We start from the raw sequence: 13789 nt of genomic DNA, 5'->3' as shown, positions 1-13789 counted from the left end.
ATATATATATATATATATATATATATATATATATATACATATATGAACATGTTTGTATATGTGTATATATATATACAGGGGTTGGACAAAATAATGGAAACACTTTAAAATTTCAAACAAATTTATTTTAAAATGGGGTAGGACTGCTTTTGACAGTAATTACAGCTTGAATTCTATGAGCTATGGACTCTTACAAAGTTTGAATTATTTCCATAGGAATTTTTGTCCATTCTTCAGCTAAAACGGTCTCCAGTTCTTGTAGTGATGATGGTGGAGGATATCGACTCCTTACTTGTTTTTCTAAAATGCACCATAAATGTTCAATAATATTAAGATCTGGGGACTGTGATGGCCAGATAAGATGTTCAGCTTCACTAGAATGTTCTTCATACCATTCAGTAACAACTTTAGCTGTGTGAATTGGTGCATTATCATCCTGAAAGATTACGTTTCCCTCCGGAAACAGTTCTGCAAACATAGGATGAATTTGATCAGATAAAATGCTTAAATAGTCTTGACTATTAATTCTGCCATGAAGGGAAACCATTGGGCCAGCAGATTTCCAAGATATAGCTCACCAGATTATTACAGATACTCCTCCATGTTTAACAGTTGGAAGAAGGCAGTTTGGGTCAAATGCTTATTTTGGCTGTCTCTACACATATACTCAGCTGGTGGTCGGAAATAAAATAAAGGATGACTCGTCCGAGAAAATAACATTCTTCCACTGCTCTAGGGACCAATTCTGTAGATTTTTACTCCACTCTAAACACTTTGCAACGTTTGCTTTTGGAAGTAGTGGTTTTCTGATTGCAGCCCTCCTGTGAAATCTGGCTTTGTGTAGCTCCTGACAAACAGTTTTTGTGGAAACTGGGTTCTCAAGGTGGTCATTAAGCACTACAGTAATTTTGGGAGCTGTACTTTTGCGATCCTTTCTAACAATTTGCATAAGAGTCTGACAGTCCTGATGTGAAAGCTTTGGTTTTCTTCCAGAGTTTTGTTTTGATGAGGAGGTTTTCCCTCTTTCTCAAAGGCTGTCATTACTTTCAAGACAGTACTTCTTGATAGACCAAACATTTTGGCTGTTTTTGTTATGCTAGCGCCTGTCGTACGAGCACCAACAATTTGACCTCTTTGAAAGTCCGATAGATCTATCATTTCAATGAATTTTAATTACCTTTTTCTGATGATATCTGAAAAGAAACAGCAATTTTAGCAAAACATATTAAGCAACACTAATAATAAATCAAAAACATAAAAATGAACAAGCTTTTGACGGTTTCATAGATTTTTCAAAATTATGATGCTATGATGCTAGGTGTTTCCGTTATTTTGTCCAACTCCTGTGTGTGTGTGTGTGTATATATATATATATATATATATATATATATATATATATATATATATATATATATGTATATATAAATATTCACACACACATGAAACATGGGCCGTGACTGCTGAGAACATGCATAAGCTTGCAGGAATGAAGCTAGTATGCACCGCTGGATGTGTAATGTCAGTGTGCATATACAACAGAGTGTAAGCATCCTGAGAGAAAAGTTGGACATACGGATCATCAGATGTAGTGTGCAAGGGAGATGACTGCATTGGCATGGTCATGTGTTGTGTATGGATGAGGACAGCTGTGTGCACCCTACAAGTAGAGGGAACCTTTGGAAGAAGTAGACCCAGGAAGACCTAGGATGAGGTGGTGAAGCACGACTTTTGAACGTTGGGCCTCACTGAGATGACGACAAGTGACCGAGACCTTTGGAAATATGCTGTGCTTGAATGAGACCGTAACCATGGCCTATGCCAGTGCAGCATAACCAGCCCATTTAAGAGTAGTCTTCGATCATTGGGCAATAAACTGCACTTGCGAAGACCTGTTGAGGCAAGTGAAGTCATCATGGCTGATGACAGTACTGCCTGATTGGCACCTGTGCTGGTGGCACATAAAAAGCACCATTAGAGCATGGTTGATGCCAGTGTCACCTGACCGATCCCATGCCGGTGGCACATAAAACGTACTATTTGAGTGTGATCATTGCCAGTGCTGCCTGTCTGGCTCCTGTGCTGGTGGCATGTAAAAAGCACTATTTGAGCATGGTCAATGCCAGTGTCGGCTGACCAGTCCCGTGCCGGTGGCATATAAAAAGCACCATTTGAGCATGAACGTTGCCAGTGCTGTGTGATTGGCTCCCATGCCGGTGGCATGTAAAAAGCATCATTCAAGCGTGGTCGATACCAGTACCGCCTGACTGGCCTTTGTGCCGGTGGCATGTAAAAAACACTCACTACGCTCTCAGAGTGGTTGGCATTAGGAAGGGCATCCAGCTGTAGAAATGTTGTCAGATCGGATTGGAGCCTGGTGCAGCCTTCTGGCTTGCTAGCCCTCATTCAAACCATCCAACCCATGCCAGCATGGAAAGCAGATGTTAGACAATGATGATGATGAACAATGACACACACACACACACACACACACACACACACACACACACACACACACATAAATGTATGTATATATGTGTATATATATCTACATGTGTGTGTGTGTATGAATATGTGTCTCTTTTGTTTATGCGCATCAAAGAAAAAGTCTATTTTTATATTTGCATTTTGAGATGATATAGCTTAGAAAAGATTATGCAATTCCTGGCTTTTCTGAGTTGCATACTTTTTCGTTTTTGATATTTTTGATTTTTCAAATTGTCTGTTCTATTTATATTGTATTACTAAAGTTCTTATCACTCTTGTAATTTTCCACAAACTGCTTCGGGTTATTAACTTGATCAAAACATTTTATATCAACAACTTCTATCTGCTTATTAATCAAATATCAAACACATAGTTCCCCATCAATCCAGATAGATGTTTCGTTCAAGGCTGTTTGAAGCATGAAAATATCTATTGGTTTCATTCATTTCTCAATAGGCATCTCTCAAATACATTAACCATTTCAGTATAAATCTTGTTACTCTCTTTCTCCTTTCCTTCTGTACATTTCTGAGTGAGTAATCCATTAATTTTCAAAGGTATAAATTTTCAACTGTTGATTTTCTGCAAGTATTTTATAAACAGATTCTAAATTTGTCAACACATAATTACATCATAATTACTTTCCTTTTCAATATGTGTTTGAAATACTTTAAATAATGCAGGCACTTGCTAAAGATAAATCTCATTCATTTCATTCTCAAAGAATTTTTTAAATTACTGTGAATTGTGATAGAAAGAAGAACATCGGAGCAGGAAATTGCTGCATCAGCCTGCAATGTGAGACCACATTAACAGCTAACAAGTCTTACTATGCATTCAACTTCAACATAATCACAATATTCCTGGACCATCTCATTTCAAATTGTGTAGACATGAATATATTGATAAATTTTTACAGATAATATTTTCAATATCATGATCCATTATTTCTGCTGCATGATGGACTCAATTATTCAAAATATATGCTGGGCAACTCACTCTAATAAAATTATCACTTTTAAAACATTTCCTTCAATGTTAAGGCGTAGGTATAGCTGTGTGACCGAAAAGCTTACTTCCCAACCATGTGGTCTTGGGTTCAGTCCCACTGGGTGGCATCCTGGGCAAGTGTCTTTTACTATGGTGTCAGGCCATCTTGTGAGTGGATTTGGTAAACTGAAATTGAAAGAAACTTATCATATATATGTGTGTGTCTCTCTGTTTGTGTTTGTCCCAATTACTGCTTGACAACTAGTGTTATGTCCCTTGAGTCAGCAGTTTGGCAAAAGAGACAGCTAGATTAAGTAATAAGCTTAAAAAAAAAATAAGTACAAAGGTTGATATGTTTGACTAAACTCTTCAGCATGGTATCTCAACATGACTGCATTCCAATGACTGAAACAAGTAAAAGATAAAATTTGCAAACATATTTTTATTTTCAATATGCTCAAGTCTTCTAAATATTGTGTTGCATTCAGCACTAGTTTAACCATTAACTTAAACAAGTATGTTCTTAGGGTATCAAAGGAAGTGGGGACACCAAAGAAATGGTAAATGGTTTATGGCAGAAAAGAAATCACTTTAAACTTGCTAAAATAATATTCAGGATGCCTTATCTCAACTAAGAACAGAAACAGATATGTTATGTAAGATTAATTTTGAGGACCTGATCGAAGACTTTGCAATTAAAAAAAGTAAGAGAAAACTTCCAATATGAATAAAGTTGAAATATACAAAAGTAGACATTATTTTCCATCTTACTGTTAGTTTTGTTTCATTTTGAATAAAATAAAAATTTATTTTACGGTTTATTATTGTTTATATTTTGAATTACATGTGTATGAGGGCATCAAAATCTTTTAAGTGCTTTGGACCACCATGGGTTTTAATCCAGCCCTGATAGCAGTTGTCATGAATTTTTCAGAAAGACCATTTTTTCTAAGGTTTCCTTTACATAATTAGTGATTGTGTCTATAATCTCATTTAGTGTGTTCTTCCCAAAACATGAATCAGTTTCAACAGCAAACCACAATTCTTTCAGTCAAAATACCAAAGTAGTTTTATTGAATTCTAATTAGTTTTTTGTGAAGCAATTCCATAAAATGCTATCAAATTTTCTTCAAGAAATTTCAAAGCATCATTAACAGAATGTAGTGCAAGTATAGAATTAGCAACTTCTGCTTTTGTTGGAGAAATATAAAATTCCTTTGCCACATCAGAATCAGAGAAAGTCTTTTCAACCAAAGCAGATGAAGAGTACATGGACATGAAGCTATTGGGAGTGCAATGTAGAAGTACTTTCAGCAACAATAATATTATCAGTTTTACTACCTTGTGTGACAAAAAATATATCAGTTTCCTCGATGATCCCACACCATGAACTTGTACAAGGAAGGACACTGGAGTCTGTTGAGATTTTTGAGAAAAAAAAATTTATTCTTTTTGTACACAAAAAAATCAATGTTGTTGTTTCTATGAATGACAGTTTTTAATGTTATTGTTCTTGGTGTAGTTGTAGCAGCAAATAATGTGTTATTAGTTGGTTGCCAGCTACTGACTTTGAATGTCATCCGTCCTCTGACTGTTCATTGCCTTTTTGCTGTCAGCTGGTGTCTGCTGTCTCTGTTGGCCATCTCCTACAATGTCTGTCAATGCTCTCTCTGCTGCATCCTAAAACTCTTTGTCTAGTGGACATGGTATGTTGAATTTATACTGGTTAATAGGCTCAGAAGGAAGCCTGCCTAAAGATGAGATTTCGCTGGAGCCTATCACATGTGAAGTTGTGATTGGTCAGATTTTGTTGATCACATGGGCAATATTCTAGCGAATTGTGGCATTGGCTGATTACAGAATATTCTCCCTACAAACTACTTACTTTGAGTTCACATGTGTTTGCAAACTATTAATACCTGTGTTTACCTCAGAAACATACAGTCCTGGTTTTCACACTAAACACTGTGCATCTGATTCACTCTTATCTCCCTTTAAACATGGTAGTTTGCTCTGCAACTCTACAGTATGGGGTGTATAGTACAATTTAATGTTCTGGATAAGTACAACTAATTGTATGCTTAAGCTATGGCAACAAGTGACAAATGCATAATAATGAATAAGATCAAACACAATAACTGTAAGCTAAAGGCTGGCCAGACACCAGTTCTCAAACTTTTTTGACGATCACTCCCTTTCTTTTACTAACACTATTTCAATGAGCCCCTGCAACAATTTAGCAAAATTAAATACACTACATGTGTCTTTATATGCATGTATATGGTCGCATAAGTCAGAATGTTACCTAATGCTACAGGTGCTGCTACTGTCTTTATTGCATATATGAAAATAACCACAAAGTTTGATAATGTCTTTTAAAGTACACTTCTGTTCATCATCATCGTCATCATCATCGTCGTTTAACGTCCGCTTTCCATGCTAGCATGGGTTGGACGATTTGACTGAGGACTGGTGAAACCAGATGGCTACAGCAGGCTCCAATCTGATTTGGCAGAGTTTCTACAGCTGGATGCCCTTCCTAACGCCAACCACTCCGAGAGTGTAGAGGGTGCTTTTACGTGCCACCGTTACGAGGGCCAGTCAGGCGGTACTGGCAACGGCCACGCTCGAAATGGTGTATTTTACGTGCCACCTGCACAGGAGCCAGTTCAGCGGCACTGGCACGATCTTGCTCGAATGTCTTACTGGCAACGGCCACGCTCAAAATGGTGTATTTTACGTGCCACCTGCACAGGAGCCAGTTCAGCAGCACTGGCACGATCTCGCTCGAATGTCTTACTGGCAACGGCCACGCTCGAAATGGTGTTGGCGCAAATTGGATTGTGTGTGTGTGTGTGTATACATACATTTCTCCCTTGTTTTTTTTTCAGTATGACTGCTATGAATATTCAAACTTGCATATTCATAGAAGTCATACTGAATTTACATGCATTGGAGTATATATTTAGTTTTGTTTATTTTTATTCATATTTTGAAGTCTATTATTATGGCTAATGTTGTTATTGTTACAGCTGTTGTCATTATTGTTGTGAGTGTTGCTAACAAGCAGACTAACATCACAGTATTGCAGTAAAAGTTTTATTTAAAGTTAATATCCATATAGGAGATTTTAAAAACTGTCTACTTCTGTACTATGCTTTCAATCTAGTACTAAGGGTGTGTGTGTGTGTGTGTGTGTGTGTGTGTGTGTATCATCATTATTGTTTTATGGCTGCTTTCCATTCTAGTATGTTGAACAGGTTGTTGTGGTTTAAACCAGTTCTTATTCAGAGATACTGTCCTCATAGACAGGTTGAAAGACCAAGTCCTATTCATATATTTCATTTTTGGCTTGGTTTCCACTGCCAGATATTCTTTTTATCACAAGCAACTTTACAGAGTGTACAATGTGCATTTTATAGTAGCACCAGCACTAGAAAAGTTTGATCATGTCAAGGACATGACCAAAGAGTCCTTTTGACCCTAAGTAGTTTTCACTTATTTACCAACTACTTTACATAATGTACTAAGTGCATCTTATCATGGCATCAGCACTAGTGAGATTGCCTTGTATCTCCTAAGATTGAAGAATTCTCACTCTATAGTGTGTTCATTCACTCAAAGTTTTGACTAGGAATGTAAATTGTTCAGTGATTGACAACACAAGAGATAGGGTGAATGAAGAAGGGGTAAAAGTATGATTGTTGGAATGGAGTGATGGGAATGAAGGTGTGGTAGAGAGAGAGTGGGAAGGAAAAGAGAGCATTTTGTGGTATTTGCTAAGAATAACATTTGTATTCTTAAATAATCCTAATGAACTAGATTTAAACCAACTATAGCAATATTGTAGCCATTTAATGCTATCAGTACACTAGTGGTGGCTTAGTTACCTTTCATTATCAAAATATTATTTTGTAAGCATTTTATCAACATAGTGGTCAAGAATGTGAAGTATACTTTTGCAGAATTCAAAATATTCTAGTAGATGTAGATATAGATCCTCCCTCTCTGATTATGGATTTTATATGTACAGTTGGTAATAGGTTTCCAATGGGGCAATCACTGATTCCCTGTGAGAGGTAGAGGAAGAGAAGTTGAACATACAAACTTTCAATTCTTTTAAACAAAATTTCAATACACCCAGAAAGTCAGTCCCATACATTAACACAATCAAAGGAGGCAAATTATTTATACCTACTTGTTTTGATTTTTTGTACATTGGCTAAATGCCAAATATTTGACCATTTAATTAAGCATCTATAGTGACCTTTATATTTTTTTTAGACTTGGTCAAGGCTTCATTAATTTTGTTGAATAATCTCTCACATATTGCCAAAACATTTATTTAATCAATATCTAACAAAAACCTTCCAAACCATTGTTTCTGGTTGAAGTAATTAGTAAATGGCCAACATAGGTACCCATTTGAACTAGCAGCATTGTTATTTCAAATTTAGTGTAACACTTTAATTAATTAGCTTATCTCTAATATTAATTTGTTCTATTTTTACTACCAGGAACCAGCAACTAACGCTCATAAATCCTAAATAAATATATCTGTCCTTTAATAGTTAATATTGGTCAGAAGCTGTTTGTATTTAACAAAAACTAAGGCATAAAACAAAAATAAAGTTTGGCATCGATCATATGTTGAAAATTAGCAGAATTGATAGTTTAGTGAAAAGTTCTAAGTTATAATATCGTTGCTATTGAGAATTCACTATCATTGTCATTTACCTTCCAGCTTTCATGTTGGCATGGATTGGACAGGAAACTAGGGATAGATGAATGGTTAGTGACAGCTGTGCGAGCCATGTACAGGGACACCGTCAGTAAGGTGAGGGTTGGCAACAAGTACAGTGAAGAATTCCAAGTAGAGGTAGGGGTCCACCAAGGTTCAGTCCTCAGCCCCTTCCTATTTATCATAGTCCTCTTGGCAATAACAGAGGAATTCAAGACAGGATGCCCCTGGGAGCTCCTCTATGCTGATGACCTTGAACAAGGTGGAGGCATGGTCAATGGTAAATTTGAGTTTGAAGGGGAAAGTGATAAAAAGTATCTCAGTGTGGAGGTAGTACAAAGAGTGAAGAGCAGCTGAATAATAATAAATTTGTAAATAAATGTAAGATGGGGAGATGATAAGTGGGAGTGGTGGGTAAAGAGAAGTTGGCAGAAGAGAGAGAGTGAGAGATGTACAGTAACAGAGATGAAGGTCAGAGGTACTTAAGGATTAATACAGTGAAAAGTTATAATAATTCAATCATGATGTAAATGCTGTCCTCACTGGTAATGTAACAATTATAAATTCCTTTGGAAGTGTTTCAGCAAACCAGATTCACAATGGTTCAAACCAAGTAAAGATTAAAGAACTAAATAGCTCATTTCTTAAACAAACTAAGAATCTTATATTTTATTTTATCTGAAGATAACAAACTATTCTAGATTTTTTTTTCTTTTGTGGTAGTTGTTTATTAATTTTCCTGGCTTTTACTCAGTGAGGTCTCAAGTATAAATCATATCAAATATATTATTAATGTTCGCCTCAAGACATTTTCACTTAACAATTCCTAACCTTATTGATTATTATAAAAAATTTCAATCTGGCAATATTGCAACATCAAATATTTTTCCTACACCTTATACAACCAGTATATATATACAACATATGTTGATTTAGCTTCATGTCATTCTTGATTGAGCATATTATAAACAAATGAGTGCAAACTGAAATTTCATCTTATAAAGACAGTGAATTTAGTGCTGTATTAACCAATGTAGTCCTTCAATTTCCTTTTTAAAAGTATTAGAGTGCAATTTGATGGAGATTCAGCTGCTATTTCTAGCAAGTTGAGCACTTTACAGTTACATGATTTGGGCTTAAATTCTATTGTGTGACATCTTTGGTGTCTTTTACTTGGATTGGCCAAGGTTTTCTTAGATTGAGCTAACAGGAACCTGTCTGAAGACCACGCTTGTTCTTGTGGGGTAGCTTTAATCCATTGCCATTTTTAACTCCACCTCCTGGCCCTGGGGCACCTTTCACAGAGTTCACTTTGTTACAAATGTTCAGGCCAGGTCTCCAATCTGAGAGTAATTTCCTCCTTCCCTACATTTAGTCTCAAAGAAACTCTAAAAGTGTCAAAATCTCCACTCTGCTCTTCCAACTAAGCTATAAAAAACTGCAGAGGTTTTTTGCTTTATGTGATGATACAGTTATAATATAATGACACAACTATATGATGATACAACTTTAATGTCATCAGTTGTAATAAACATTACCACCAACAAAATATATATTTCTGTTGGTACATATTCTTTTTTTTTTTTTCATCTTTTAGTCAGGAGGCAAGGTAGAGCTCATGATCCATTGCAGAACCTCCAAGATTAATGGGATGGAGAAAAGTATACTCAAACTGAAAAACTGGCCCAAATACTTGCAACAATGTGGACTACATTAAAAGCACCCATGATGATATTGTTAAACTGGCCAATAGAATAAGTTTACCACCTACGTTGGTCATAACAGGATTTGAACTAGAAGGCAAAGAACTTGAACAAATGTCACCAGTATCCAGCCAGACATTCTTATAGTTCCATCAATCCTCTACCTTGGATTATCACCTTTTTATTGACCTCTAAAGAATGAAAAGCAAAGTTGATCTCAGCAGGATTTGGTCTTGGAGTACAGGGAATCAAAACAGATACTATAAACACTTTAAATCTGATATTCTAACAACTCTGTCAAATGTCTTCTGTTCTCTCTCTGGTATAAGCATTAAACTTTTCTATAGGTCATGTGTAAAATAATGTTTCAAAGAACTAGCACTATTAGTTGGCATTCAAATGAAGTGTTTTCTGTTTATATAACAAACCATAAATATCAACTGACTTGTGATTAATTGTGAAACTGTTAATCTTTCCATCTCAAAATACAACTGAAATTCTATATTTCTATGAGAAATTTTCTTCCAATAAATTTTTGATATTTTCAAAAGTGTAGAACAATGAATTTGGCTGACTTGAGGAACTCCTCAAATTTATTTATTTATTTGTTTATTTATTTAATTATTTATTCATTCATTCATTTAATCATTTATCTATTTTTTATGATTTGGTCTAGAAGAAAGAACTGAGCCCGTTACCTTTATTGGTTTCTGAAAATGGTGAAATTAATGCGGTTATGAGTTGATAGCTACAGAAAAAACATGGACAGAAAAAGAATGCCAGAGGATTGGCATCTTGTAAAAAAAAGAACTGGAAAAAATTGGTTAATGTAGAGTTTGAAGGGCAAAATACAATGTGGGAGGCAAAAGGAAAAGAAATGAGTGTATTGGTTTAACTTGAGAGAAGCTTGATATCTGAGTGGAGAAAGTTAGGGAAAATTATTAGCATAGGATTTGGCATTATTAGAGAGGGCAACAACTAAATCATTGATGTATAGAAGTTTAACTATGTAGGTATAAAGTCTCCTTTGGCTTACTACGGAATCTTGCATACCATTATATAACATATGTTGCATGTTCACTTGTGGAAATAATACAAGTAAAAAACTTTCAAATAACAGTGAGACTTTATTCCTCTGCTAAATAATATAGTGGACAAAATAAACATATCATGGATTCTAATGGTTGCATAGTTCATCCATCGTTTGGAGAATTCAGCTGTGGTCGTCGTTGAAAATAATATAACTCACCTTCATTAAAATCTCTCACTCCTCTGTCATAGTTGTTTTATTTACTCAATATATATGCAGAGGTAGGCTCCAGTGTAGATTTGGGTTAGTTGTTTTAGAATGTATTACGCACAACGTGATTGAATCCTTGATCCACTCTCACGCAATACTTGACCAATCAAAGTACAGGACTCAACCAATTTTGCAGACTCAAATGATAGGTCAGATGACCAATCATTACAAATTAACTTGTGGAGCCTATAAAAGGCTAGTTGACTCCAATATGCCCAAATAGAAATTGGTCTCTCTACAGAAGGAAGAGTGGTGGGGAACCAAACACTAAGGTAAAGTGTAAGTCAAAAAGAACTCCATTGGTGTGTGCCACGATTGTGTGATCTAACATAAAAGAACCAATCCAAGAGATGACTGGAATCCACGAGCAGATAGTTTTGCTAGAAAGTTTGTGTGATAGAACAATGGATCAGAGTTGTTTGGAATGTCTGTATATCAGTCTGGGGTATGAGTAAGAGATGAAATAGGTGAGATAAAGAGTTGAGAATTACAAAGATCTTGGTTCCTGCACCAGGGATATCAGTATGGGATAAGGGTAAGAGCCTAGAAGAGTCATGAGTATTGAAGTCACTGAGGACAAGAGAAGAATGAAATGAGATAGATGACCTCAATGAAAGAAGAGATAGGACAAAAGCATTGTTAGGGATTTGGAGAGAAGGAGAAGAATTATATGTATTTGGAGGTGTGGGGGAAGGAAATTCTAAGCCTCAGTGACTGGAAGTCTTTGCTGCTGATATTTAGATAAGAAAGTAAATTATATAGACTAGTTACAGACTGATATTGGAATATAGCTTAGACACAACAATGAAATAACCCATTATAAGCAACCCAGGTAGATAGCAACTTGAAAAGAAAACATAGCAAATTTATGTAACAGAGTAGGACAGTTACATGTCATTATAAAGTGTAAAGCTAGCAACCAGTCAATAAATATCACAACAGCAGCTCTTTCAAAGGAGATACAGAATCATTTTGGAGTGAGCCAAAGGAGTTTAAACAAATAGCAAAAGGTCGCTTCTGGAACAAATATTGTTTCAGTTCAAACCAAAAACATACAGCATTAATAGCAAGGCCCTTGAGACTGTGATCCCCAAAATTCAGAATAGGAAAGCACCAAGAAGGGACTTGTTTGTTAGAAATTTGTACAGTATCTCAATGGAAATACAAGCTTTCATTGGAGATACAAGCATACCAAGCTGGTTAGCACTGGTAGAAACAAAACTTAAACCAAAAAGACAATGCCACTCATCTGAGAAAAAACTACAAATGAATTGCCTACTCGAATTTCATATATACAGATGTCTGAATGCCTTTCTCCAAGATCTCTGTGACAGTAATAATACCATCACAGCTGAACAAGCAGCTGGAAAGAATGGAGATGGGAGATGTGCTGAACAACTCTTGATAAACAAAACTGTGATGTCAGAGATGCAGCAGCATAGAAGGAATTTGATTAGTCTTGGTCACAGTTTGGCTGGTTTACAATAAACCATTTGACTTTGTTTCCAATTTTTTGTCATCTCTGTTCCTCACAATTAGTGTGACAAATACCTAAATATAGATGAAAATGTATCTTACAAAGGTGCTATGATCAAAGATAGTGACCAAAGAATATTATACGAGACTTGAAAACTATGATAATCAGTGTATTCTTCTTATAACAAAATAGAATCTAAATGCATTTGCTGCTTACCAAGTCCTGACATCAACAGTTGGAATATTTCATTGGATTCTAGAGGAAATCTTCTCTATAGATATTAAAACTTATAAGATTTTGATATCAACTGAAAGCTTCTGCAGAAATAGTGTTTTTGACAAACTCTGTCTCAGAAGTTGAGAGGTGGAGAAGCAGTCCAGATCAAATAGTATCACTCCAACAGTATCTGCTAAACAATACTCTCCATCATTGTTATTATCTAAATTCCAGAGATAGAACTTTGTTACATTGTAAGAAAACAGGTCTTTCTTCAGAGGAAGAATTCAAATAATTAAAAAAGAAAGATTGCATACATATATTGTTATTATCAGGGAAGTAAAATCACAACATATATTCTGCCAAATGTAATTATATTATCCTTGACAAATTTTTCATTAAACAGCCAATGTTCAGCTGTCTAAACTTATGTTTATCTTAATTTTTTTTTCTAGATAAATAAATAAAACTGGCAAAAATTTTTCATGACTCATCTTCTTACCAACATAAGCAATATTGCTTAAAATGCAATTTCTTTCAGCGTTCTTTAGCAGCAAATATATCTGATAAGCAGGAAATTTGGAGCCTGTTAAATAACAGAGCAACAGATAAATAATTAGAATGTTGCCTACTTAAAGCAATTTACTTTGTAGATTAAATAACTAGTTCATCAAAGTAAGTGTCTCTGCAGAATGTTTCATGTATATTTGCATTAGAAAGGAAGATCTAAATATTTAAATTTAATTATTCATATGTGTGTGTGTGTGTGTGTGTGTGTGTGTGTGTGTGTGTGTGTGGATATATATAAAGAGACCTCTCTTAGATGAAATATCACAGCTACAAGCAGTTAATAATGAACATGCGTTAAGTATGTGATA

Source organism: Octopus bimaculoides, chromosome 6 (assembly GCF_001194135.2).
Source record: "Octopus bimaculoides isolate UCB-OBI-ISO-001 chromosome 6, ASM119413v2, whole genome shotgun sequence".
Lineage (NCBI taxonomy): Eukaryota > Metazoa > Mollusca > Cephalopoda > Octopoda > Octopodidae > Octopus > Octopus bimaculoides.
This window is presented reverse-complemented; position numbering follows the sequence as displayed.